At 45.3% G+C, this 25,385-nt stretch overlaps 1 protein-coding gene across 7 annotated transcripts in view; it reads left to right on the top strand.

Annotated features, from left to right (window-relative positions):
- The first annotated feature begins 6,072 nt into the window (after window positions 1-6,072).
- The window catches only part of GOLM1 (golgi membrane protein 1), a 101,330-nt gene continuing 82,017 nt past the window's right edge, over window positions 6,073-25,385 (top strand). For 3 of the 7 annotated variants that reach the window (XR_014817739.1, XM_021064634.2, XM_084979784.1), the window contains exon 1: window positions 6,787-6,920. The gene's annotated coding sequence lies outside the window, so the exon portion shown is untranslated. Of the gene's footprint in view, window positions 6,247-6,786; window positions 6,921-25,385 lie in introns of those variants that run through there. The other 4 variants (XM_084979786.1, XM_084979787.1, XM_021064635.2 and 1 more) reach the window with 2 other exon arrangements.

Genomic DNA, 25,385 nt, shown 5'->3' on the forward strand with positions numbered 1-25,385 from the left:
CTTTGAGGCAGAATAGCAGAGCAATGCTGGTCTGTGGGGAGTGCAGGACAGTGGCTGGTATGGGAAGAGGAAATTTGAACAGATAGCCTTGAACACTAAACTAAGATTCTGTATGGGCAAGGAAAAGCCATGCCATGGGAAGTTATTAAAGACAGGGGTGATCTGACCAGATTGATTTGGAGGAGAAATTCCAATATCATATAAAATGGTTTGCTGAGGAGTTCCCGTCATGGCGCAGTGGTTAACGAATCCGACTAGAAACCATGAGGTTGCAGGTTCGATCCCTGCCCTTGCTCAGTGGGTTAACGATCCAGCGTTGCCGTGAGCTGTGGTGTAGGTTGTAGACGTGGCTCGATCCTGCGTTGCTGTGGCTCTGACGTAGGCTGGTGGCTACAGCTCCGATTTGACCCCTAGCCTGGGAACCTCCATATGCCGCGGGAGCGGCCCAAGAAATGGCAAAAAGACAAAAAAAAAAAAAAAAAAAAAAAAAAAAAGGCTTGCTGAGCCTAAGGTAGACCATGAACCCTTGGGTCTACCTTTCTATCTGACTACATTTCTCTCTTACCCTCCCATCTACAGGGACTCCCCAATCCAAACTGGTCTCCTTGCCATTTTGCGTCACGCTTTTCTTTCTAGCCCTGTCATCATGCTGGTGTATTTTTCTTTTATAAAACCATCTACCCTTCCAGGCCTGTGTCAGGCTCCTGCAGTGCACGGAGGGCAGCAGTAAGCTACAGAGGCTTTCCCTGGCAGCCCAAGCAGTTTTACAGCAGGGTGTCTCCAGTGAGAAACCAACCCATGAACAGATTTTCTGGGTGACTTTAGGTGATTCCTCCCATCCTTGTTTGTTTGTTCGTTTGTTTTGCATTTTAGTGCTGCACCTGTGGCGTACAGAAGCTGCCGGGCTAGGGGTGGAATTGGAGCTACAGCTGCCGGCCTACACCACAGCCACAGCAACGTCAGATCCAAGCCATGTCTGTGCCCTACACCAAAGCTTGTGGCAATGCTGGATCCTTTAACCCACCAAGTGCAGTCAGGGATTGAACCCTTTCCTCATAGACACTAGTCAGGTTCTGTTCCACTGATCCACAAATGAGAATTAATTCCTTCCTTCCTTCCTTCCTTCCTTCCTTCCTTCCTCTCTCTCTCTCTCTCTTTCTCTCCCTCCCTCCCTCCCTTCCTTTTCCTTCTGTCTGTCTTTCTTTCTTTATTTCATATCTACCCTGTTGCATATGGAAGTTCCCAGACAGGTCTTGAATCTGAGCTGCAGTTGCCGGCCTACACAACAGCCATTGCAATGGCAGATCGAAGCCACGTCTGTGACCTACAGCTCACAGCTCATGGCATACAGCTCACAGCTCATGGCAACACCAGATCCTTAACCCACTGAGGGAGGCCAGGGATCAAACCCACATCTTCATGGATACTGCTAGGTTCTTATCCAGCTGAGCCATAAAGGGAACTCTTATCATTTCATTTTTATTTTTTATTTTTTTGGCCATCCCATGGCATATGGATCTTCTGGGCCAGGGATTAGATCCAAGACACAGTTGCAACCTATGCTGCAGATGTGGCAACACGGGATCCTTTAACCCACAGGCTAGGACTCAAACCTGCGTTCTGGTGCTGATCCTGTTGTGCCACAGTGGGAACTCCTAGTGGCTATCCTTTCAGACAGCACATGTATAAAATACACACAAGGCAGGGCCACACAAGGCAAGGCCATGCATCCTCATAGAGACAATGTTGGGTCCTTAACCCACTGAGCCACAATGGGAACTCCTATTCCTGTGTGCCTTAGAGGCCTCTTTGCTTCTTATTAGCTAGATCCTCATTAGTCCCATCCCCTGCTATGCTTAATGATTCTTTGTATTAAACTTACCCTGTTTAAGTTACTTTGCGTTTTTTCTTTTTCATGATTAGACCCAAATTGATATACCACCTTTCTATATACCTCTGTTGTCCAGTATTGTAGCCACCAGCCATATGTGGCTATTGAGCATCTGAAATTTGGCTGGTGCCAAGGCAAGACTGACTTTTAAATTTAATTAAAAAAAAAAACAAAAAACGAGTTCCCACTGTGGCTCAGCAGAAACGAATCTGACTAGCATCCATGAGGAGGAAGGTTCAATCCCCGGCCTCGCTCAGTGGGTTAAGGATCTGGCGTTGCTGTGAGCTGTGGTGTAGGTAGCACGCAGATGCAGCTCGGATCTGTTGTTGCTGTGGCTGTGGTGCAGGCTGGCAGCTGTAGCTCCCATTCAATCCATAGCCTGGGAACCTCCATATGCTGAGGGTGTGGCCCTAAAAAGCAAAAGAAACAAAGAAACAAAAAAACTGAGAGGTCCCATTGTGGTGCTGGGGAAATGAATCTGACTAGGAACCATGAGGTTGCAAGTTTGATCCCTGGCTTCACTCAGTGGGTTAAGGATCCAGCATTGCCATGAGCTGTGGTGCAGGATCCGGTGTTATTATGGCTGTGGCATAGGCTGGCAGCTGTAGCTCTGATTTGACCTCTAACCTGGGAAACTCCGTATGCCACAGGTGCGGCCCTAAAGAGCAAAAAAAAAAAAAAAAAAAGCTGAAACAGTGCATGTTTTTTTCCTTTTAAATACTTTATTGCATGTAAAATGTCCCATTAACATTTTATTAATTATCTGTTGAAATGATAACATATTGAATATAGTGGTTTAAACAAAATACATTAAAATTATTTTCACTTGTTTCTTTTTATTTTTTTAATGTGGCTACTGGAAAATTATAAATTATATATGCGGCTTGAATTCTCCTTTTATAGGACAACGCTGTCCTACACCCATTTTCTGCAAAGTGTTTTTTTTTTTTTTTTTTCAGGGCCTCACCTTTGGCATATGGAGGTTCCCAGGCTAGGGTCAAATCAGAGCTGTAGCTGCCGGCCTATGCCACAGCCACAGCAACGCCAGATCCAAGCCTCATCAGCAACCTACACTACAGCTTACAGCAAGGTCGGATCCTTAACCCACTTAGCGAGGCCAGAGATTGAAACTGCGTCCTCATAGATGCTAGTCAGATTCGTTTCCACTGAGCCATGATGGGAATTCCCATTTTCTGCATAGTCTTTCCAGATTTTCCCCATAGATATGGCTTCTGCCTCCTCCATAGCTCTTTGAATTTCTCTTAGGATGTTTACGGGGGACATACTAGTTATTTGCCTGCCATTGTCCATTCTATCCCCTCTTTTTATAGGCATCACAATCTGCTTTTGAGGAATTAGTGGCTGCATCTGGCTACAAAAAAGAGTTGTTCCTGCTATCCTGGGAGTTGGGCATTGGATCAAATTCCTCCAACTGGAAGCTCCTTCCTGACACTTTGTATCTCGAGCAAGTGTTGCGAAGAAATGGCATCAATTGAAGGTTTTATTTCCTAAAGACGCCCGGCAGCGTGGCATATATACTACACTATCTGCTATGTCACTTTTGCAGTGACTTCTGCTCCCTAGCCTTCTGCAGCATCTAGGTTTTCCAAACTGATTAAAAATCAATCCATATAATTTCTCTGATTCTCACCATGGACTCTCGGAGACCCTGACATGTGCCCAATCAAATACTTTTTTCCTTAAGATTTATAAATGCTGTTTCTGTTGTTTGCAACAAAACACTCAGATTGATTCTGCATTGTTGTTCTATTATGTCTCATGTTTATTTCTAGCAAGTTCTAGGATATGGTGAAATTCTCAGAATTGCGGGATAAACTGAAGACTCAGGTTTGAGAAGCACAGGAACCAGCCCCACAGACCTACAAGCCAAAATTGATGTCTGTCACCACAGAGATAAGTACATATCAGTCTTTTTAAAGCATTGTGTCCTCGCTTTGTTCATCCCAGAAACAGAGTGTAATGACGGTAAGGTCTGTGGTAGGCAAAATAACAGCCCATCAAGATGTTCCTGTCTTAATCCCTGAAACCTGTCAAAGTTACCTTGAATGGCAAAAGCGCCTTTGCAGAGGTGATTAAATTAAGGACCCGCGCTAAGGAGATTATCTTGGATCATTTGGGTGGAACCAATGGAATCACAAAGGTCCTCAAAAGTGAAGCAACTTGGAGTTCCTGTCATGGCTCAGCTGAAACAAATCTAATCCATGAGGAGGCAGGTTTGATCCCTGGCCTTGCTCAGTGGTTTAAGGATCCAAAGTTGCTGTGAGCTGTGGTGTAGGTCGCAGATGTGGCTCAGATCTGGCATTGCTGGGGCTGAGGCTGTGTCCGTGGCTGTGTCCGTGGCTGTGGCTAGTGGCTACAGCTCCCATTCGATCCCTAGCCTGGGAACCTCCATATGCCGCGGGCCTGGCCCTTAAAAAAAAAAGTGAAGAAACTTTCTCAGCTGGATCTGAGAGAAGTGACTATGGAAGTGGGATTAGAGAGGTATTCCTGATTTTGAAGCTTGCTGGTTTGGAAAATAAAAGAAGCCGGTTATGAGCTGAAGAATGCAAGCAGTCTCTAGACACTGGAAAAGGCAATAAAATGGATCTTCTTGAGAGCCTCTGGAAAGGAATGGAGCCCTGCTGACACCTTGGTTTTAGCCCAGTGAGATTTTTGACTAACAGAACCGTGTCATTTTAACTCTAGGTGTGTGATAATTTGTTAGGGCAGCAAACAGAAAACAAATGCAAAGGGTCTACCCCTTGAGCTGCAGAGGACATCACTTTGATTGACAGCCCAACCAAGGCTATATCCCTTGGAGAGCAGGAGATAAGTGCCTGTATGGAAATCAGGTGCCATTAGCTAGTAAGGGAAAGGATGCTGAACAGACAAAACCGGTGCCACTGCCACCAACCCCCGTTGGCCCCGTGCACATTGTTTAATCAACATCTCTCCAGCAGAATTTTTAAAGTCAGCAACTGATTACATCAAACCCTCTGGGTGAGAAGACTTGAGAAAATAGAAGAGAGCTTTATAAAGAATGTAAATCCTTTTACATATGCACTATTGCATATATAAGTATTGTCTCTTCAAAGAACTTCAAAAGAATGTCTTAAAAATTCTCAATTTCGTCACGAAGATTCTTATAAAGCTTGAAAAGGGCTGATTCTCTTTCAGTGAAGATGTAGTTAATGTAGCCAGCTTCCCTAGTACCTAGACATATGGACCTCTCCCATAAAGTGCTTAAGAATTACTGACTTCATCACTAATTAGCTGTTGATAAATGAGCAACACTAATGGAGACCTACTTAGAGGCAAATGAGATGGAAGTTACAGTCCACAATCTAAGAAGGCACAACATTACTAGGAGAGCCAAAAGGGGCAATGAGGGAAATTACTGTTCTTGTCCCAAAGCCCTGATTTTGGACACTGAAGGTCAGCAGAAGATCAGCACCAAGAGCTTCAAGTCAAACCCTCAGAAAAGCCAGGTCTCAGGGGCAACAACACACTCTCAGCTTTTGAACACCTGGTGTGACCAGCTGGCAGTCTAACAACAGGTAATGAAAACATCATATTGGACTCTACAGAATATGACTCCAAAGGGGTCATTATTGCCAGCTCATTATTCAGGTAAAAGATTTTGGCTCATAAAGATACTCATCCTGAAGTTAAGGAGACCCATGCTCAGGTGGTACTAAAGCATCTTGGTCACCATTTTCAAGATAAGCCTGTTTGGGTGGAAAACAATTTTGGCTGTGAGCATCCCCTCAGGAGCATGTCCCTTTTTCTTCGGCATTGGGATTTGGGACAGGTGAGCCAAGGGGCTCTTTTCCCAGGCACCAGAGCCAGGTAGATTCAAAAAGAGCTGATTCTAGGGAAATGATTTCAATCCTGGCCATATGTTAGAACTATCAGGGAAACCTTCAAACAAAAATACCAATGCTCAGGCTCAGAACTCCAGAGGTGGGACCCTGGCAATACTCTAAGAGCTCCCAGATAATTCTAACGTCTGACTAGCGCTGTGAGGGTTAAGAACCACTGCTTTAGAATTTTCTAGTATCGTTATTCCATCGGTCATTAGTCCGTGCCATCATCCTCTCAGGCAGGTGTGGCTCAACAACGCTTCTCAAACTTCCGTGTGCCGAAGGGGCAGCAGGGCAGTGTTTACAAATCAGACTCCCAGTCTCCGTCTGCAGGGAGTTCTAGAGACTCCCGCTTGCGCAGCGCCCAGCAATCTTCGTTTTATCTGGGGCTTGCGCTCGGAGGGTCGCAAACCGACAAATTAGCGCTGAGAGGTAACAGCCGTGGGGAGGTCAGGGCTACATGGGAAGGGCTGGTGGAAGAAAGGCACACTGGTGAGGAGATTCCCTAGAGACCCGTCTTTCCTCGGTCCCTCTACGCTGGGCGGTTTGGCCCGGGACCACTGAAAAAGGAGACGTGAGCGCGGCCAGGAGTGCGGCGCTGGGTGTGGTCGTCTCTGGGTTCCGGAAAATTCCTTCGGTGCGGGGGTGGGCCGCGGGGGTAGGATGCGGGGTGGGGTGGGTAGGTGGTCTCGCTGGGTCCCTTCCCTCCGCCGCCGCTTCCCACCCTACGCCCGTCCTTCGGAAGCATCGGCACCGCGCAACTCTGCTCTCGAACCGCGTCCCGAAGACACGCCGGGAGCCACTGCAAGGGGTTGGGAAGGGGCGGCGGGAGGGGGCGCGCCGGGATTGTTCGGCTCCCGCCGAGGGGCGGCCGCGGGCCCGGGTGCGCGCACCGTGGGGCCGGCGTCCGGGCGCAGCCCCGGCCTCGCCTCCTCCTCGCGCTCGCGGCGCCGCCTCCCTCCCTGCGCCGGCGGCGCTGCCCGGGGGCGGGGTCTCGCGGCTGCGGAGGCCGGAGACGCGGCGGCGCTGGGCGCCGCGCGGGGCACTGGGCTCGGAGCAGGCGGGAAGCGAGAGGCCGGCGGCGGCGGCGGCGGCGGGAGGGCGGCTCGGGCGGCCTGGAAGCCGGGTCCCGCAGCACCAAGGGGCCGCCAGAGCTTCGGCCAGAGGTGAGTGGGCGGCGCGCGTGCCCCGCGTGCCCTCTGGCAGCCTTCTCTCTCCTTGTCCCTCCTCGGTTCCGGGCCCGCGCTGAAGGACCCCGCGCCGGGCCCCGGAGACACCCCCCCGGCTGGCACCTGGGCCGCAGCCTTTTACTGAAATCGGTTCGGGGTGGGCTCTGCATCTCCCCGCTCCAGAGCTTCCTTCCCGGGACCGCCCCGACCCGCTGGGCTGCCCTGCGGAGGCCGGTCTGGGGAGATGCGGGGCCTCGCTTTTTGTTCTTAGCTGTGTCACGCGCGTCGGGATCCAAAGTCGAAAGCGTGCATCCCCAAAGTCGCGCTAGGACCAGCGGTGCGGGCGTGATTGACGCGCGGGGAGGGCGGGCTGGCTCCGCCGCTCATCTTCTTCTCTTTCCCCTCCGCCCCGGGCGCGCTCGGGCCGCCGCGGTGCCCACGTTGGCAGCGGTCGCGCCCTGGCAGGTGACCGGGAGCCTGACGCCCGGTCCTGGGGCCTCGAGGTGCCGAACTCCTTTGAAGCCTGCCTCAGATTTGCTTTAGGTTCTCTTCCGTACGTACCTGTACCTTTGGCGGTGTTGGGGATTCACAGAACTTTTGATCTGCTGGAAAAATAGTTTTCTGGGTTGACATACTCTGTATACCTCACGCCCTATTTAGTATTTGTAATGATTTTTCTGTGTATGTGTGAAACAAAATAGGCGAAACACCTATTTTGATGAATGTTCTTTTTAGCGGAATTTAAGTATGATCGTATTTAGTGTGTCATGATGCTTCTGATCAATTTCAGAGATCCCGTTTCCAATTGTGCCAAACCAAACTTGTGTGGCTTTCACGGTTTTGAGATTTTCTTTGTCTGGTTTAGGGTCTCCAAGGCCCAGTTGCCCTAAATTGTGCACTTGTTGGGGGACATTCCTGGGGACAGAGTAAGATGCCCAGGAGCCTGATGAAATACTTAGGTTCTAGAGTGACTCTGGCTCATGGCCATGAGATTGACTCAAATTTAGGTAGTTGTCATATTTTTCAATTTTTTGTAGCATGGGACCTCGGGAGTAGTGGACTCTTGTCCGTCCTTGTGGGTCTCCTAGGGCATCCCAATTCCTATGTTTGTTATAGAAGATTAAGCTTATGCTTTTGGGAAGAATACTTTTTATTTGTAGACAGAAACGAGTCACTTGCTAAGACTTTTTGTTCCTAGGTCAGAACTCAATTTTTTTTTGGTTTGTTTTTGTCTTTTTAGAGGCGCACCCCCCCCGCATATGGAAGTTCCCAGGCTAGGGGTCTAATTGCAGCTACATCCGCCGGCCTATACCACAGCACAGCAAAGCCAGATCCGAGCTGTGTCTTCGACCTGCACCACAGCTCACAGCAACACCGTATCCTTAACTCATTGAGTGAGGCCAGGGATGGAACCTGCATCCTCACGGATACTAGTCAGATTGTTTCTGCTGAGCCACGATGGGAACTTCGGAACTCAGTTTTTAAGGTGTCTGTGACCAAAAGGCATTGAATTCTTAGGATGTTTGAAGAAAACAGGTTAACGGCTCAAGATGTATTTTGTTCTACTGTGGAGATATTATCCCATTTTTTTCTTTCCCATTGATTTTGCTGAAAGATGAGAGACCAAGGATGAGAAGAGGGAATGCTGGGGGGAGGGGTCAGATTTCAAGGACTTTGCACTTAGGCGCTACGGATGCCTTCTTCTTTCTAATCGTTGGCCCTAGGTCCAGTTGTTGATGAGGAAATGAAAAGATTTTGCATTTATATTGTTTGGTTTTTTTTTTTGAGGGGTGGGGCTGAGACAGCTGTGAGGATGTTGACGGAGTTTGGCCCAGGGCTACCTTCGGTCCATTTATGCGGCCACTTTCCCCCAGCAGGGAGGGAACTGCTGACCCCGCTGAAGGTCCTGCGAACCGTGAGGCTGGCTTTCTGCATGCAGAGCACAAAGGGTATCAGGGTAGAGCCTGGGGAAGCTGCCTGGGGGGAGAGTGGAAGGTGGGGTGTCACTCTCGCTGGCTGTGCTGAGTGGGAACAGGATCCTGTGACAGACAGTTTAGTGCAAGGGAGCTTGAAGGCAGTGTAGTCCCTGAAGACCAGCCCTGCTTCTAAAGAGGCCCGGCATGGCCATGACAGGGGGAGGCAGGGACAGGGAGGAGAGGCCCTGTGCCTGGGGCTTTAATTGAGTTGTGTAATTGGTATTATCACTTGTTTTCCTTCACAAAAAATAAGTTGCCTTAAGAAAAGATTTCTTTTTTAATGACCTAACATAGGAAATAACATCCATAATTGGGTTAAAAAAAATAAGCACTTATTTTCTTTTTTTTTTTTTTTTTTTTGTTTTAAACTTGGTTAAAATTATTTTCTAAAGATTTGCAAAACTAGAGGGAATGGCCTTGATATGCTCTCGCGTTCACCCGAGCAAAGTGTGAATTGCATTTCACCTGCTCCCAGAGATGGTCCCAGATGGTGGTTATTTTCTTTTCTAGACTTTCCCGAGTTACCGATGAAATTACCTTGAAAAGAGAGACTTGGCTTGAAGTTTTAAGGGTTATTTCCTAAATTCCCAGAGAGTCTACTTTGCTTTCATAAAGAAATCTCTCACAGTTTCAGGGGAGAAAAAAATACATGCCTTCTCAGGTTTTTACAATATTTCAATCTTATTTTCCTTCTAGGCTGCATTAATAGAACTTTCTCTAGTTGAGATTTTGAAGATTAATTAGTGCCTGACCAACCAGAGAATATATATGTAAAGATATGTGATTATAGAGAGTTCTCGTTGTGGCTCAGTGGTTAACGAACCTGACTAGGAACCATGAGGTAGTGGGTTCAATCCCCGGCCTTGCTCAGTGGGTTAAGGATCTGGCGTTGCTGTGAGCTGAGGTGTAGTTTGCAAAAGCTGCTTGTATCTCATGTTGCTGTGGCGTAGGCTGGTGGCTACAGCTCCGATTAAACCCCTAGCCTGGGAACGTCCGTATGCCGCCGGAGTGGCCCTAGAAAAGGCAAAAAGACAACAACAACAACAAATAAAAGAAAGATATGTGATGATAGTGATATATATTGTAGTGTGCTGTGGTTTTCACAGCACACTACAATATATACTACAACTTTTTTTGGGCAGGGCTCATTCTCACTAGAAAAAAAAAATTAACACCTAAAACTAATGCAGTGTAATATAAGTCAATTATGTCTCAAGACCAATTTTTAGCATTTCTCTCTGTATGTTTGTTACTTATTTATACATTGTATACACATGCTATCATTGTATCCCAAGACCCGATGTACACTTAGGCTGGATTTATTGCTAGTGACAGTGGAGGTAAAACCCTTTTTCAAATACTCCTTGCATCTCCAGTCTTTTTGTTCTGGTTCTTGTCAGATCTGCGAACATCATTGTTGTTTTCACTTGGTGATGCTGATTTTGGAGGGGCAGCAGTGCTTGATGGCCTGAAGCAAGATCTTAATTCTCTGCTCAGGAATTGAGCTTGGGCAGCCCAGGTGAAAACCAGGAATCCCAGGTGAAAACCAGGACTCCCAGACACTGGCCTAACTAGAATTGCCCTGATCCTTGCCCCCTGTTGAAAGCAAGACTGTTTCAAGGAGGCAAAGACTGTGAAAACAGGTATAAAGTTTCTTAGAGGCACAGTACAGCATGTGGGGGAGCACACAGAGAAGTAGTTTATTTAAGTCAGAAGCAAGGCAGAACTACACACCCTAAAGAGGAGGTTGCCAGCGAGGTGATTTAAATCACTTATATAGCACAGTTCTTCTGGGTCTTTGTTTGCCTTTGGCCAATTATTTTGTTTTATTTCTCACACCTGACAGGGCACAGGGCCCTCCCCGATATGCGTGCCCATCTTTTGGCCAAGATGGTTTCCAGAGCAAAGTGTGCCAGGATGGTATCGGGACTTACTATGGCCTGGCGCCCCCTCCCTTTTGACCCCCAGGAGTCTCACTGTGCAGGTGTAATTGGGGAAATCTCCTTGACCCCAAGAGTGATTGAAGCAGTCATCTTTTTACTCTAGCGGATCTCAGCTCCTGCAATTAACTTTTTCCTTGATGTGTCAAAGAAACTAGGCCCATTTTACTCAGCCTGACAAGTTCCAGCTGTTCGCAGCTCAGGGGCCCATCTACCTCCTACCTCAGTGCGGATCAGGTGAAGCTGATTCAGGGTGGGACGCGTCGCCTTCCCAACTTCAGCCTTGTGTTTGTGTTTGCTTTTATCCGTTTAGCTTTAATTTGTGCTTTTTGCAGGAACCTCAAAGCTTCCTATCCTCTGTGAGGTTTAGTTTAGATGTACTTTGTCAAGCTACCTCCTTGTGAGCGTGCCCAAGGTAAAGGAGGGCCTCAGGCACTTCAGAGGGCTGGTGACAGGTGACCCTCAACAGAGGGACTTTGCGAGGATGCAGTCAGAATCTGCTTTTATTAGCACTTTAGTATATTGTGGTAGTGTAATTAGTACAGTGTAACAGAGTGTAAAATAATTAGTACATACATAATATATATTTAACTCATATGTAATGTTTTAGTGACTCGTATGTAATGTTTTTGTAATATAGTTGCTATTCTACTTTTTGGAAAAAAATAAATGTAACTTCTAGGATCTTCTTTTTTAGCCCAGGTGGAGCGTCTTTTATACCTTCTGGGATGTACACATCCTCCTGGTAGACAGCTAGTCTCTCACTTTAGCCTCAGACAATTCTTTCATTTGATCCTCAGAAGAACCTCATGAAGGCAGTTACAATTGAGCTCACCTTCCCCTTCCCTTTTTTTTTTTTAAATGAGTAAACTGAGACTTTAAAAAGTTAATGCCATAGCAGTCCCTTTCAGTTAAATATTTACTTGGTGGCAAATAAATGCTCTCATTTAATTTTCACACCAGCCTTCGAAGACACCCCCAAGGTTGTGCTTGACAGATGAGCTCAGGAGGGTGGGAGGAGATGAGACCCAACCAGAAACGGGTCCTTGAGATCCCCTGCATGGCCTCTCAGTCACCTGCCCAGGGACTGGAGTCCTCTTCATGTCTGCAGTGGTGGGACCAGCACAGAGGAGAGCCTTGGATGTGTCCGAATAAGTTTATTTCTCTTCTTCATCATGCATACATACATATGATGTCATTGTTTTGTTTCATAGGAAGCTGTAAAAAACTGATTTAATCTGGGAATGCTAGAAATACAGCTTCAAAATTTGCTAATGTTACCATTAAATATCTTACTAACATCTTATTTTTTTTTATTGTTACTGTTTGGCTTTTGAATTAAAGATATACTCATTGAGGGAATTCCTGTTGTGGCTCAGTGGGTTAAGAACCCGACTAGTATCCATGAGGATGAGGCTTTGATCCCTGGCCTTGCTCAGTGGGTTAAGGATCTGGCATTGCTGTGGCTGTGGTGTAGGCAGGCAGCTGCAGCTCTGATTCGACCCCTAGCCTGGGAACTTCCATATGCTGTGGGTGCAGCTCCCCCACCCCCCAAAAAAAGATGTAATCACTATGGATAGAAATATGTATTGATGATATGTTTTTGAGTGTTTAATTTTTTTTTTCAACAGAAATGGGACATAGTAATTACTATTTTGTAACTTTAGGTAACAATTTTTATTTTGGTCATCTGTTGTTCCATACATGTTATCTCCAAGCTTAAAAATATCATTTTATTATTGCTTGTGATTCTGTGGGTTGACTGGGCTGCAGTCTTTTGAGACTCAGTTGGGCTGTGACTTCAAGATGGCCTGTTAACTGTAACCAGTTTTTGAAAGTATTGCCTTGGTGAATTATTGGACATTTTTTTTAGGGCTGTACCCAAAGCTTATGGAAGTTCCCAGGCTTGGGATCTAGTCAGAGCTACAGCTGCAGGCCTACACTACAGCCCACTGCAGTGCCAGATCAGTAGGTTCACTGAGCGAGGCCAGGGATCCAGTCTGCAACCTCATGGTTCCTAGTTGGATTCGTTTCTACTGCACCACGATAGGAACTCTGACAAAATTTTGATCTACTGATGATTGATTTAGGGAAAAAAAAAATCTTTAAACTATGTCTGATGTCAGTGCTGTCAGAACTGGAGGGTCTAGCCCATCATTTCTTGCTGTCATTTGTATCTGTGTCGCAGATAAACGATGCTGCATCTTTCCTCTGTGTTTTCTGTCTTAGTGAGAGAGGGTCCTGTAGAAGCTGTGTGGCTCTGGAATTTAGTGATCCCTTCATTCTGATTAAAGAGATACCTTTGTTCACAGGTGAACAGTGACTTTGAGATGCCCAAAGGAAGGAAAGAACCAAGACTGAAAAGTCCCTTTATTCTTTTTAGGCCATCCCGAAGCATATGGAATTCCTGAGCCAGAGATCAGATCTGAGTCTCAGCTGCGAGCACACCAGATCCTCTAAGGCATTGTGCCAGGCTGGGGATTGAACATGTGTCCTGATGCTGCAGAGACCCCTCTGATCCCCTTGCGCCCCACTGGGAACTCCAAAAAGCCACTTTAAATGGCATCCATTGGGGTTACTCTTTTCCTCTTGGGGAAGTAAAAAGACACCTTATTTCTCTAGGGCACACAGAAGTTAAGTTTAGGAGACACATTTACAACTGCAGGTGGGAGGTGTGAGACAGTTGCAGGAAAAAAAAAAAAAAGGCCAAGAAAGAGTTGGGGGCAAAACATCCCCAAACTCAACCTTTAACCAGCAGGGAACTCCAACTGTTTCTCCAGAGATAAACAACACACCCCCACCAACATGCCTTTCTGCTTCTTGAAAAGAAATGAAGGCAGCCAGAACCAGATTCACTTGTCAGACTTGTCCAGTGAGAGGACAGTGGGTCTCAACTCTGACCTGCATCAGCATCACCTGGAGGGCTTTTGAACGCAGACCCCCCACGTCTCTGACCTGGTGGGGCTGTGGTGGACCAGAACATTCGCATTTCTCACATCCCCAAGAGATGCTGATACGGCTGGCCCAGAGACGGCGCTTGGAGAGCCATCCAACGAACCACAGCAGGGGGTGGCACACCTTTTCTGTAAAGGGCCAGGGGATGGTTTTACTTTATTAATTTTTTTTTAAGTTTTATGGAAGTAGAGTTGTTGTACAGCAACGTGACCCAGTCATACATACACACATATCTATTTTCTCAAATTCTTTTCCCATGTAGATGATCACAGAATACTGGGTAGAATTCTCTGTGCTGTACAGCGGGTTCCCACTGGCCAGTCATTCCATATACCTCCATATACGGGCATATACTGCAGATGCCAGTCCCAAGCCCTCACCTGTCCCCTTTGGTAACTGTAAGCTTTCAAAGTCTGTGAGTCTGTTTCTGTTCTGCAAGTCAGTTCCTTTGTATCCTTTTTTTTTTAAGATTCACATGTAGGTGCTCTCATATGATGTTTGTCTTTCACTGTCTAGCTTCACTTAGTCTGGTAGTTTCTAGGTCCATCCATGTGGCCACAGGTGGCATTCAGGTGATGATTTTAGGTTCTACACATCCTATGGGGTGTGTCGCAGCCGCTCAGTTCTTGTAGCCTGACAGCCATAGACAATACATACTTGAAACAGGCATGGTTGTGAACCCAATAGAAGTTGACGTATGGATACTGAAATTTTTATTTCATGTACTTTTCATGTGTCGTGAAATATTAATTTTGATTTTTTTTTTTTAAACCACTAAAACCCTTACAGTCTAGGCTTCCATGCACTGAACAGAAAAAAACAGGTGGCTGGCAGGATTGAGCCCAAAGGCTGCAGTTTGCCAACGCCTGAACCCGAGGAGGAATTTGGGAAGAACTCCTGCCAAGATGTGGTCTTGGCATCCTCGGGGGAGGTGGCTCTTCTTCAGAAAATCAAGTGCTGGGGGAAAAAAAAACCCCCAAACCAGTGGCATTTGGTTCTCCTTATTCATTTTCACTCATCTATCTCACTTTTGGGGAATTTCACTGCATAATACTAAATGTGCACATTAGTTTTTAGTTTTTTCTTTTTAAAACATTGAGTATAATTGACAACACATTAGTTTTACATGTATAGTGTAAGGATTCAATATTTATTGAGACATGCTCACTGCAGTAAGTCTAGTTAACATCTGTTACCATTGTAGTTAGAAGAAGCTTTTTCTTTCTTTCTTTTTTTTTTTTTTTTTTTTTTTTTTTTTTTTTTTTTGGTCTTTTTAGGGCTGCACTCGGGGCATATGGAGATTCCCAGACTAGGGGTTGAATCAGAGCTGCAGCTGCCAGCCTACGCCACAGCCACACAGGATCTGAGCCGTGTCTGTGATCTACACCACAGCTCTCACAGCATTGCTGGATCGTTAACCCATGTCCTCATGGATACTAGTCGGGTTTGTTAACCACTGAGCCACAGCAGGAACTCTACAAAAAGCTTCTTTTCTTTCTTCTTCTTTTTTTTTTTTTTTTTTTTTTTTTTTTTTTTGCCTTTTCTATGGCCGCTCCCGTGGCATATGGAGGTTCCCAGGCTAGGGGTCAAATTGGAACTGTAGCCACCGGCCTACACCACAGCCACAGCCGTGTCTGTGACCTACACCACAGCTCATGGCAACACCGGATCCTTAACCCACTGAGCAAGGCCAGGGATCAAAGGCACAACCTCATGGTTCCTAGTTGGATTCGTTAACCACTGAGCCACGACGGGAACTCCGAAAAAGCTTTTTCTTGAAATGAGAACTTTTCAGATCTGCTCTCCTAGCAACTTTCAAATATGGAGTATAAAGAAAAAAAAAAAGTTCCTGTCATGGTGCAGGGGTTAAGGAATCCGACTAGGAACCATGGGGTTTCGGGTTCGATCCCTGGCCTCTCTCAGTGGGTCGAGGATCTGGTGTTGCTGAGAGCTATGGTGTAGGTTGCAGACATAGCTCAGATCTGGCGTGGCTGTGGCTCTGGTGTAGGTTGGTGTCTACAGCTCCGATTAGACCCCTAGCCTTGGAACCTTCATATGCCGCGGGTGAGGCCCTGAAAAGACAAAAAGACTATATATATATATATATATACACACTATAGTGATCATGCTGTGAAGGTTTTTTCCTTCTAAACCATTAGTTTCTAGAACTGAGGAAAAATTGAGGGTTGGGAAAGTGAGAGGAGGGGACTCTGTACTTTCTAGGTTGATTTAAAAGCAATTTAAGGAGAACGCAGTGGACTTGTCTTTTAACTCTTGTGGTTTAGAGCAGGAGTTGACACACTTTCCCTAAGGGGCTAGCTAATAAATACCTGAACTGGTTATGTTGTCAGAATAACCTTACCGGGAGATCTCTGACTCAACTGTTCCGTTCTGCCCTGTAGCCAGGAAGCAGCTGTGGGGCAGAGTATCTCAAGGGCTGGGCATGGCTGTCTTCCACCCAGCCTTAACTACCAAATGCACCACCGGTGGCCTCTGGGCCTTGGTGTGCTGTCCCCTGCTTCGGAGACATTCTTGGGATGGCTTAGACTGTCTAAAAAAATGTTGGGGACCGAGACCTTCAGAGACCTCGGCGCTGAGTGGGGTCTGAAGGCCTTGGTTACCAGCATTTCTCGGTCTGTTTGCTCACTGCGGTGGCTTCTGAACTCTGCAGGCCACCTCCGGCTCTGGGCTTCCTCCGTCCTGGGGAGGCCATTTCCTCTGAGAGCAAATCAAGGTGTGGCTCCCCTACTGTTTGGAGAAGCTGTATTGTTCCTGTGGTGATGACATGGGTCAAACAAGCTAATCTGATTTGATTGCTCATGTATGTTTGCCTATATGATTAAAAAACCTCTATGTGAAAATGAGGAAATGGAAAAAATTATTTAACTAGGAGGTTCAAGGGACTTGGGCATTTGGCTGGTTGCCCATTTTCATAGGGTTTTTTTTTTTTTTTTTTCTTAAAGTAATTAGAGGTCTCTGTTCTGTTGTAAAAAAATTTTTTTTTGGTCTTATAAGCAAACAGTAATTTTAACCAGTAGATTGATTTTTATAAATTAGTAGAAAGAATCCGCAGGGTTTTTTGTTTTTTTTTTGCTTTTTAGGGCCACACCCAGGCTAGGGTTCGAATTGGAGCTGCCAGCCTATGCCACAGCCACGCAGGATCAGAGCTGCGTCTGTGACCTACACCATAGCGCACAGCAATGCCAGATCCTTAACCCACTGAGCAAGGCCAGGGATCGACCCCATGTCCTCATGGATACTAGTCAGATTTCTTACTGCTGAGTCACAGCGGGAGCTCCAAGAATCTGCAGTTTTTTAATGACTCTCCCAACTTACCAAGAGCCTTTTCATGCAGACATATACTGCTCCCTTTCAGTTCAGGAAAGCCTGGAATTTCACAGAGTTTAGCTGATTTAGGTTAATCTTTTTCAGTGTGTCAGGTGTCTAGAATCAGATATGAGAGCAAACACATGCCGAAGCTGAAATGATGACTGTTAATCTGTCTGACACCGTCTGTCTCCCACCCACTTCCATCAGCCCTGGGTTCCCTTGAATCCCGAGGTGGAGAAGAGGAGAGCCTTGGAGGACAGCCATGAACTCTGGCTCTGCAGCCCTGCCCTGTCTTCTTCAGGCTTTGGAGGTTCCCACCTGTGTCTCTGCCGGCATCAGCAGCAGGGTTCCTGCAGTCCTAGAAGGTGGTGGAGAGACACATTGCAGCCCCCAAAGGCCCACTTGGTCATCTTCCACTTGGGCAGCCCTCTGTCCATTGGGAGCCCAGGGGGGGCCACACACTGTCCCTGGTGGCAAAGTGCCGGGTCAGAGCAAGGGGCTTTTGAGACTACTCATATTCAGCTTTCTGGAACTGCCCTTTTACATAATCTGGTCCTGGTCTGGGGTGCCTAGGGCTGCGGTGGCATCCACCAGTCCTTCCCAGGTGACGGCAGTTACTGCTGCTTCCACTGGCAGGAACACAGATGCCTTAGGTTCTCCTAAGGTAGAGTGATGGAGGCAGGGAAATATTCAGCAGTGTTTTCTTATGGGAAAAAGACCAGATCTGGAAGTGAATTGTTATTCATCTTTCCATCTCTAGTAATAATAGTCAACATCTCTCAAGCAATTACCACGTGCCAGTTGTGGCTCTAAGCACTGCTCATTCTTAGCTCATCTATTCCTCATAATAACCCTGTGAGGAAGGCTGGGAGGCACACATGGGTCCTAGGACTCTTAAGAGGTAGAACCAGGATCGGACCCGGCTTCTGCTTCCAGAGTTCTCTGAACACTGCCCTAGGCTTCCTGGTGTTAGCATAGCACCTGCTCCATAGTAGTTGCTTGTTAAATTTTTTATTGACTGGCTAACAGAGAATGTGAAATGATCATCTGTACACTTCTGTGAGATGAGAATTGAATTATATTGTATTCAGAGTTATAGTGCCCCCACCCTAACTTTCCCTGGCAGGAATAACAAAAAAGTCAAGGTCAACAGTCATCTAAAGGTTGATTGTTAGGGGATTAAGCATATGGGAAAGATGGCCTTCCAAAGCCCTAAGGAGATCCAGATTATTCAATAAAGGATGCTGGAAGAACTGGCTATCATTCCAGAAAAAAAGTTGAAATCCTTCTATGACCTTACGTCAAAAAGGAATTCCAAGTGGATGAAAGATTGAAATACGAGAGCATAGATATGTTGAGAGGAGATATGGGTATATGTATTTCTTTTCTTTTTTTTTTTTTTGTCTTTTTGCTATTTCTTTGGGCCGCTCCCATGGCATATGGAGGTTCCCAGGCTAGGGGTCGAATCGGAGCTGTAGCCGCTGGCCTACGCCAGAGCCACAGCAACACAGGATCCGAGCCATGTCTACGACCTACACCACAGCTCGCGGCAACGCCAGATCGTTAACCCACTGAGCAAGGGCAGGGACCGAACCCACAACCTCATGGTTCCTAGTCGGATTCGTTAACCACTGCGCCACGATGGCAACTCCAGTATTTCTAAACTTAGAGTAGGAAATGTGTTACCTAGGGTGGGAAATGTGTTTCTTATTTTTTTAACTCAATGTATTATATTTATAATTGTACAGCCATCATCAGAACCCGATTTTACATTTCCATTCACAACCCCAGCCCATACTTCTTTCCGCAACCTGTCTTCCTCTGGGAACCATAAGTTTTTCAAAGTCTGTGAGTCACTTTATGTTCTGCAAAGAAGTTCATTGTATTCTTTTTAAATTTTTTAGTTTTTTTTTTTTGCCGCATTCGCAGCATATGGAGGTTCCCAGGCTAGGGGTCGAATCAGAGCTACAGCTGCTGGCCTATGCTACAGCCACAGCAACATGAGATCTGAGCCATGTCTGTGAACTACAGCACAGCTCATGGCAACACCAGATCGTTAACCCACTGAGCAAGGTCAGGGATTGAACCTGCATCCTCATGGATCGATCCTATTCGGATTCATTATCCTCTGAGTCACCAAGAGAACATTTTAGATTCTGCATATAAGTGATAGCATATGACGTTTGTGTCTCACTGTCTAATTTCACTTAGCGTAATTGCTAGGTCCATCCATGTTGCTGCAAATGCCATTATTTCATTCCTTTTTAGGGCTAATATTCCACTGTGTATATGTACCACATCTTCTTTATCCATTCTTCTGTCGATGGACATTTAGGTGGTTTCCATGTCTTGGCTATTGTATATAGTGCTGCAGTGATATTGGGGTATGTGTATCTTTTTGAGTCGTGGTTTTTTATGGATAGATGCCCAGGAGTCGGGTTGCTGGATCAAATGGTAATTATATTTTTAGGTTTTTGAGGAATCTCCATACTGTTTTCCATAGTGGTTGCACCGATTTACGTTCCCACCAACAGTGTATAAGAGCGTTCCCTTTTCTCCACATCCTCTGTAGCATTTATTGATTGTAGACTTTTTGATGATGGCTGTTCTGGCTGGTGTAAGGGTGGTTCCTCATAGTAATTTTAATTTACATTTTTCTAATAACTAGTGATGTTGAACATCTTTTCATGTGTTTTTTTGGCCATCTATATGTTTTCTTTGGAGAATGAATTGTCTATTTAGATCTTCTGCCCATTTTTTCATGGGGTTGTTTGTTTTTTTGGCATTGAGCTGCAGGAGGTTGTTCAGTATTTTGAAGATTAATCCCTTGTCAGTTGTTCCATTTTCAAATATTTTCTCCCATTCTGTGAGTTGTCTTTTTATTTTGTTTAGGACTTCCTTTGCTATGCAAAAACTTTTAAGTTTAACAAAGTCCCATTTGTTTATTTTTTGTTTTTATTTTCATCACTCTTAGCGGTGGATCTGAGAGGATATTGCTGTGGTTTATGTCAGAGAGTGTTCAGCCTATGTTTTCCTCTAAGAGTTTTATAGTATCTGGTCTTATATTTAGGTCTTTAATCCATTTTGAGTTTATTTTTGTGCATGATGTTAGGATTGTTCTAATTTCGTTCTTTTATATGTAGCCATCCATTTTTCCTAGCACCACTTATTGAAGGGACTGTCTTTTCTCCATTGTATATTCTTGCCTCTTTTGTCATAGATTAGTTGACTGTAGGTGTGTGGGTTTAACTCTGGGCTTTCTATCCTTTTCCACTGATGTATGTTTCTGTTTTTGTGCCAGCACCATACTCTTTTGATGACTGTAGTTTTGTGGCATAGTCTGAAGTAGGGAGCCTGCTTCCTCTGCTCCATGTTTCTTTCTCAGGATAGCTTTGGCTACTCTAGGTCTTTTGTGCCTCCAAACGAACTTTAAAATATTTTGTTCTAGTTCTGTGAGAAATGTCCTTGGTAATTTGATAGGGATTGCATTGAATCTGTAGATTGCCTTTGGTAGTGTAGTCATTTTGACAATATTGATTGTTCCAATCCAAGAGCATGGTCTGTCTTTTCATCTGTGTTGTCTTTGATTTCTTTCATCAGTGTCTTATAGTTTTCAGAGTACAGGTCTTTTGTCTCTTTAGGAAGGTTTATTCCTAGGTATTTTATTCTTTTTGATGCAATCGTAAATGGGATCATTTCCCAAATTTCTCTTTTTGATCTTTCACTGTTAGTATATAGAAATGCCGCTGATTTCTGTGTATTAATTTCGTGTGCTGCAACTTCACCAAAGTCATTGATGAGCTCTAACAGTTTTCTTCTTGTAGTGTCTTTAGGCTTTTTTATCATCTGCAAACAGTGATAGTTGTACTTCTTCCTATCCAATTTGGATTCTTTTATTTCTTTTTCTTCTCTGATTGCAGTGTCTAGGACTTGCAAAACTATGTTGAATAATGGTGGTGAAAGCAGACATCCTTGTCTTGTTCCTGATCTTAGTGGGAATTCTTTCAGCTTTTCACCATTGAGAATGATGTTAGCTGTGGGTTTATCATATATGGCCTTTATTATGTTGAGGTAGGTTCTCTCTGTGCCCACTTTGTGGAGTTTTTTTTTTTTTTTTTTTTCTTTTTTAATCAGAAATGGGTGTTGGATTTTGTCAAAGGCTTTTTTCTGCATCTATTGAGAGACTCATATGGTTTTTATTCTTAAGTTTGTTAATGTGATGTATCACACTGATTGGACAGAATGTTCTATAAATATCTATTAAGCCCATCTGGTCTAATGCATCATTTAAGGCCTGTGTTTCCATGTTGGTTTTCTGTCTGGATGATCTGTCCATTGGTGTAAGTGGGTTGTTAAGGTCCTAAGGTCCTACACTATTATTGTGTTATTGTCAATTTCTCCTTTTAAGGTTGTTAGCCGTTATCGTATATATTGAGGTGATCCTATGTTGGGTGCATATATGTTTACAATTATTATATCTTCTTGGATTGATTTTTTGATCATTATGTAATGTCCTTCCTTTATTTTAAGGTCTATTTTGTCTGATATGAGTTTTGCTACTCCAGCTTTCTTTTTTTTTTTTTTTTTTGTCTTTTGTCTTTTTTTGTCTGTTGTTGTTGTTGCTGTTGTTGCTATTTCTTGGGCCGCTCCCGCGGCATATGGAGGTTCCCAGGCTAGGGGTCGAATCAGAGCTGTAGCCACCGGCCTATGCCAGAGCCACAGCAACGCAGGATCCGAGCCGCATCTGCAACCTACACCACAGCTCACGGCAACGCCGGATCGTTAACCCACTGAGCAAGGGCAGGGACCGAACCCGCAACCTCATGGTTCCTAGTCGGATTCATTAACCACTGCGCCACGACGGGAACTCCTACTCCAGCTTTCTTTTGATCCCGTTTGCATGGAATGTTTTCTTTCATCTTCTCACTTTCAATTTGTATGTGTCCCTAGAATTGAAGTGGATCTCTTGTAGACAGTATATATATATATATGGTCTTGTTTTTGTATCCATTCAGCCAGTCTGTTTTTTTGGTTGGGGCATTTGGTCGATTTACATTTAAGGTAATTATTGCTATATATGTTCTTATTGCCATTTTATTAACTGTTCTGGATTTGTTTTTGTGGGTCTTTTTTCTTACCTTCTTCTCTTGTTCTCTTGTGGTTTGATGACTATCTTTAGTGTTGTGTTTGGATTGCTTTTTCTTACTTGCATATGTAGCTATTGTAGATTTTTGGTTTGCAGTTACCACGAAATTTTGATATAGGCGTCTGTATATATGCAAGATTGTTTCAAGTTGTTGGTCTCTTAATGGCAAGTGGATCTCCAGTATTCGGCAGTTGTATCTTCCTCTTCTTACAATTTCTGGTTTTGGTAGCATATTTGTGTGTGGACGGTTTCTATCTTTACATATGCCTTTACTGGTGGGCTTTGTCATTTGCAATATTTTTGTTTCTCGTTGTGGCCTTTTCCATCTAGAGAAGTTCCTTCAGTATTTGTTGTAAAACTGGTTTAGTGGTGCTGAATTCTCTTAGCTTTTGCTTGTCTATAAAGCTTTCAATTTCTCTTTCAAATCTAAATGAGAGCCTTGCTGGGTGGAGTAATCTTGGAGGTTTTTTCCTCTCATCACTTGTATGTATATCGTGCCACTCCCTTCTGGCCTGCAGAGTTTCTGCTGAAAAATCAGCTGATAACCTTATGGCAGTTCCCTTGTTTGTTATTTGTTTCTTTTCCCTGGCTGCTTTCAGTATTTTCTTTTTGTTTTTAAATTTGGTCAGTTTGATTAATATGTGTCTCAGTGTGTTCCTCCTTGGATTTATTTTATATGGTACTTGTTTGTGCTTCCTGGGTTTCAGCAGGTGATTCCTTTCCCATGTTAGGGAAGGTTTTAGCTATTATCTCTTAATATTTTCTCTGGCCCTTTCTCTCTCTCTTTTCTTTCTGGCATCCCTATAATATGGACATTGGTGTGTTTAATGTTGTCTGAGAGTTCTCTTCGACTGTCTTTATTTCAGTCTTTTTTCTCTTTTTGCATCAGTGATTTCCACTAGTCTGTCCTCCACCTGGCTTATTCATTCTTCTGTCTCCTGTATTCTGCTGTTGTTTGCTTCTAGTGAATTTTTTTTTTTTTTTTTTGTCTTTTTGCCTGTTCTAGGGCCGCTCCTGCAGCATGTGGATGTTCCCAGGCTAGGGGTCTAATTGGAGCTGTAGCCGCTGGCCTACACCAGGGCCACAGTGATGTGGGATCTGAGCCGTGTCTGCGACCTACACCACAGCTCATGGCAACGCCGGATCCTTAACCCACTGAGCAAGGCCAGGGATCAAACCTGCAACATCATGGGTCCTAGTCAGATTCCTTAACCACTGAGCCACAATGGGAATTCCCCTGCTTCTAGTCAATTTTTATTTCAGTTATTGTATTTTGCAACTCTGCTTGCTTAATCCTTAAATCTATTTCTTTGCTCAGTGTTTCTTGTAATTTATCCATCTTCGCCTCCAGTTTTTGCCTCCAGTTTATTTCTAAGATCTTGAATCATCTTTACTATCATTAGTCTAAATTGTTTTTCATGGAAGTTTGTAATCTCCAGATGACTTAGCTGCTTTTTTTTTTTTTCCTCATTCCTATCTGAGTCATAATTCTTTCTGCCTTTTCATTTTGTATCGATTTGTGGTGTGGTCTCCTTTATGCAGACAGTAGGGTTGTAGCCTGTTCTTGCTTCTGATGTCTGCTCTCCTTGTGGCTGAAGTTGGTGTGGGGCCTTGCTGCAGGCTTCCTGATGGGAGGGACTGTGCCTGCCCACTGGTAGGTGAAGCTGATTCTTAAGCTTCTGGTGGGTGGACGGGGCTTTGGGTGTGATTAGAGGTGGCTCAATGCCTGTGGGGGGGTGGGGTCTTTAGGCAGTCTGTTTGCTAATGGGTGAGGCTTTGTTCCCACCTAGTTTATTGTTTGGACTGGGACTTCTCAGCCCTGATGGGTGGGGTCAGATTTTTCCAAAATGGCCACCTCCAGAGAAATGCACACTGTTGATCATTCCTGAGACCTTTGCATTAATGTCCTTCCCCCACAATGAGCCACAACCACCCCCTGTTTTCCCAGGAGATTCTCCCAGAACTGCAGTCAGGTCTGACCAAGATTCCTATGGAGTCTCTGCTTTGCCTTGGGACCCAGTGCTCCTGAAAGCCTATGTGTGCCTTTCAGGAGTGGGGTCTCCATTTCCCCCAGTCCAAGGAGCTCCTGCACACAAGCCCCACTGGCCCTCAACGCCAGATGCTCTGGGGGTTCCTTCTCCCTATGCCAGATCCCCAGGCGTGGGGACCTGATGTGGGGCTCAGAACTCTCACTCCCTTGGGTGAACTTCTGCAATGTAGTTACTTTCCAGTCTGTGGGCCTCTCACCCTGCTGGGTATGGGGTTCCTTATATCAGGTAATCATCCCTCCTACTGTCTCAGTGTGGCCTCCTCTCTGTCTTCTGGAGTAGGATATCTCTTTTGATAGTTTGGGGTCTATTTTGTTGAAGGTTGTTCAGCAGTTGGTTGTAACTTTGTTGCTTTTATGAGATAAGGTGAGCTCCATTCTTGGAAATGTGTTTCTTAAATGTAAACAAAATCCAGAAGCAATAAAAGAGGCTCAGGATTGATTACTTTTTATTTTATTGGTTTTTTTTAAATGGCTCCACCCATGGAATTTCCCAGGCTGGTGGTTGAATCAGAGCTGCTGCTGCCAGCCTTCCCCACAGCTCATGGCAATGCCGTATCCTTAGCCCACTGAGCGAGGCTGGGATTGAACCTGCATCCTCATGGTTACTAGTCATGACAGAAAACTCCACTAGACAGATTCTTAACCTGGTGAGCCACAACGAGAACTCCAGAGGTGCTTCGTTCTAGGTGATTCAACTAAATTGCTTGTGCATCCCCATGCAGGGCTCCCACACTGGTACCTCGGGAGAGGATGTGTCCCAGGGGCCCACTTTGGGGTACCATCGGGTGGGAGCTGCTCTGTCAGCTCTCCCCTGTTCTCCTTTACGTCAAGGCTGAGTCCTTGCTGGTCTCTCTTCCACCTTCTCGCTCTGTTTCCCGCTCCCTCACCTCCTCCGCTGCAGGCCACACTTGGCACCAAAGCATATCTGTTCTCAGAGAGGCTGTTGATTGTGTATATCGTGTGTGCTGCCCTCCCTCTGATGAGATCCTGTTTGATCTGGCTCAGCCAGAGCCATCGAGAGAAGCGGGCCTCCCTTGTCCTTGCTGACCCGCGCCAGGGCCCCGC

This window comes from Sus scrofa, chromosome 10, assembly GCF_054392235.1.
Source record: "Sus scrofa isolate SSC_HxYL_T2T_F1_AM1 chromosome 10, Sscrofa_HxYL_maternal_Yorkshire_Landrace_v2.0, whole genome shotgun sequence".
Classification (NCBI taxonomy): Eukaryota; Metazoa; Chordata; class Mammalia; order Artiodactyla; family Suidae; genus Sus; species Sus scrofa.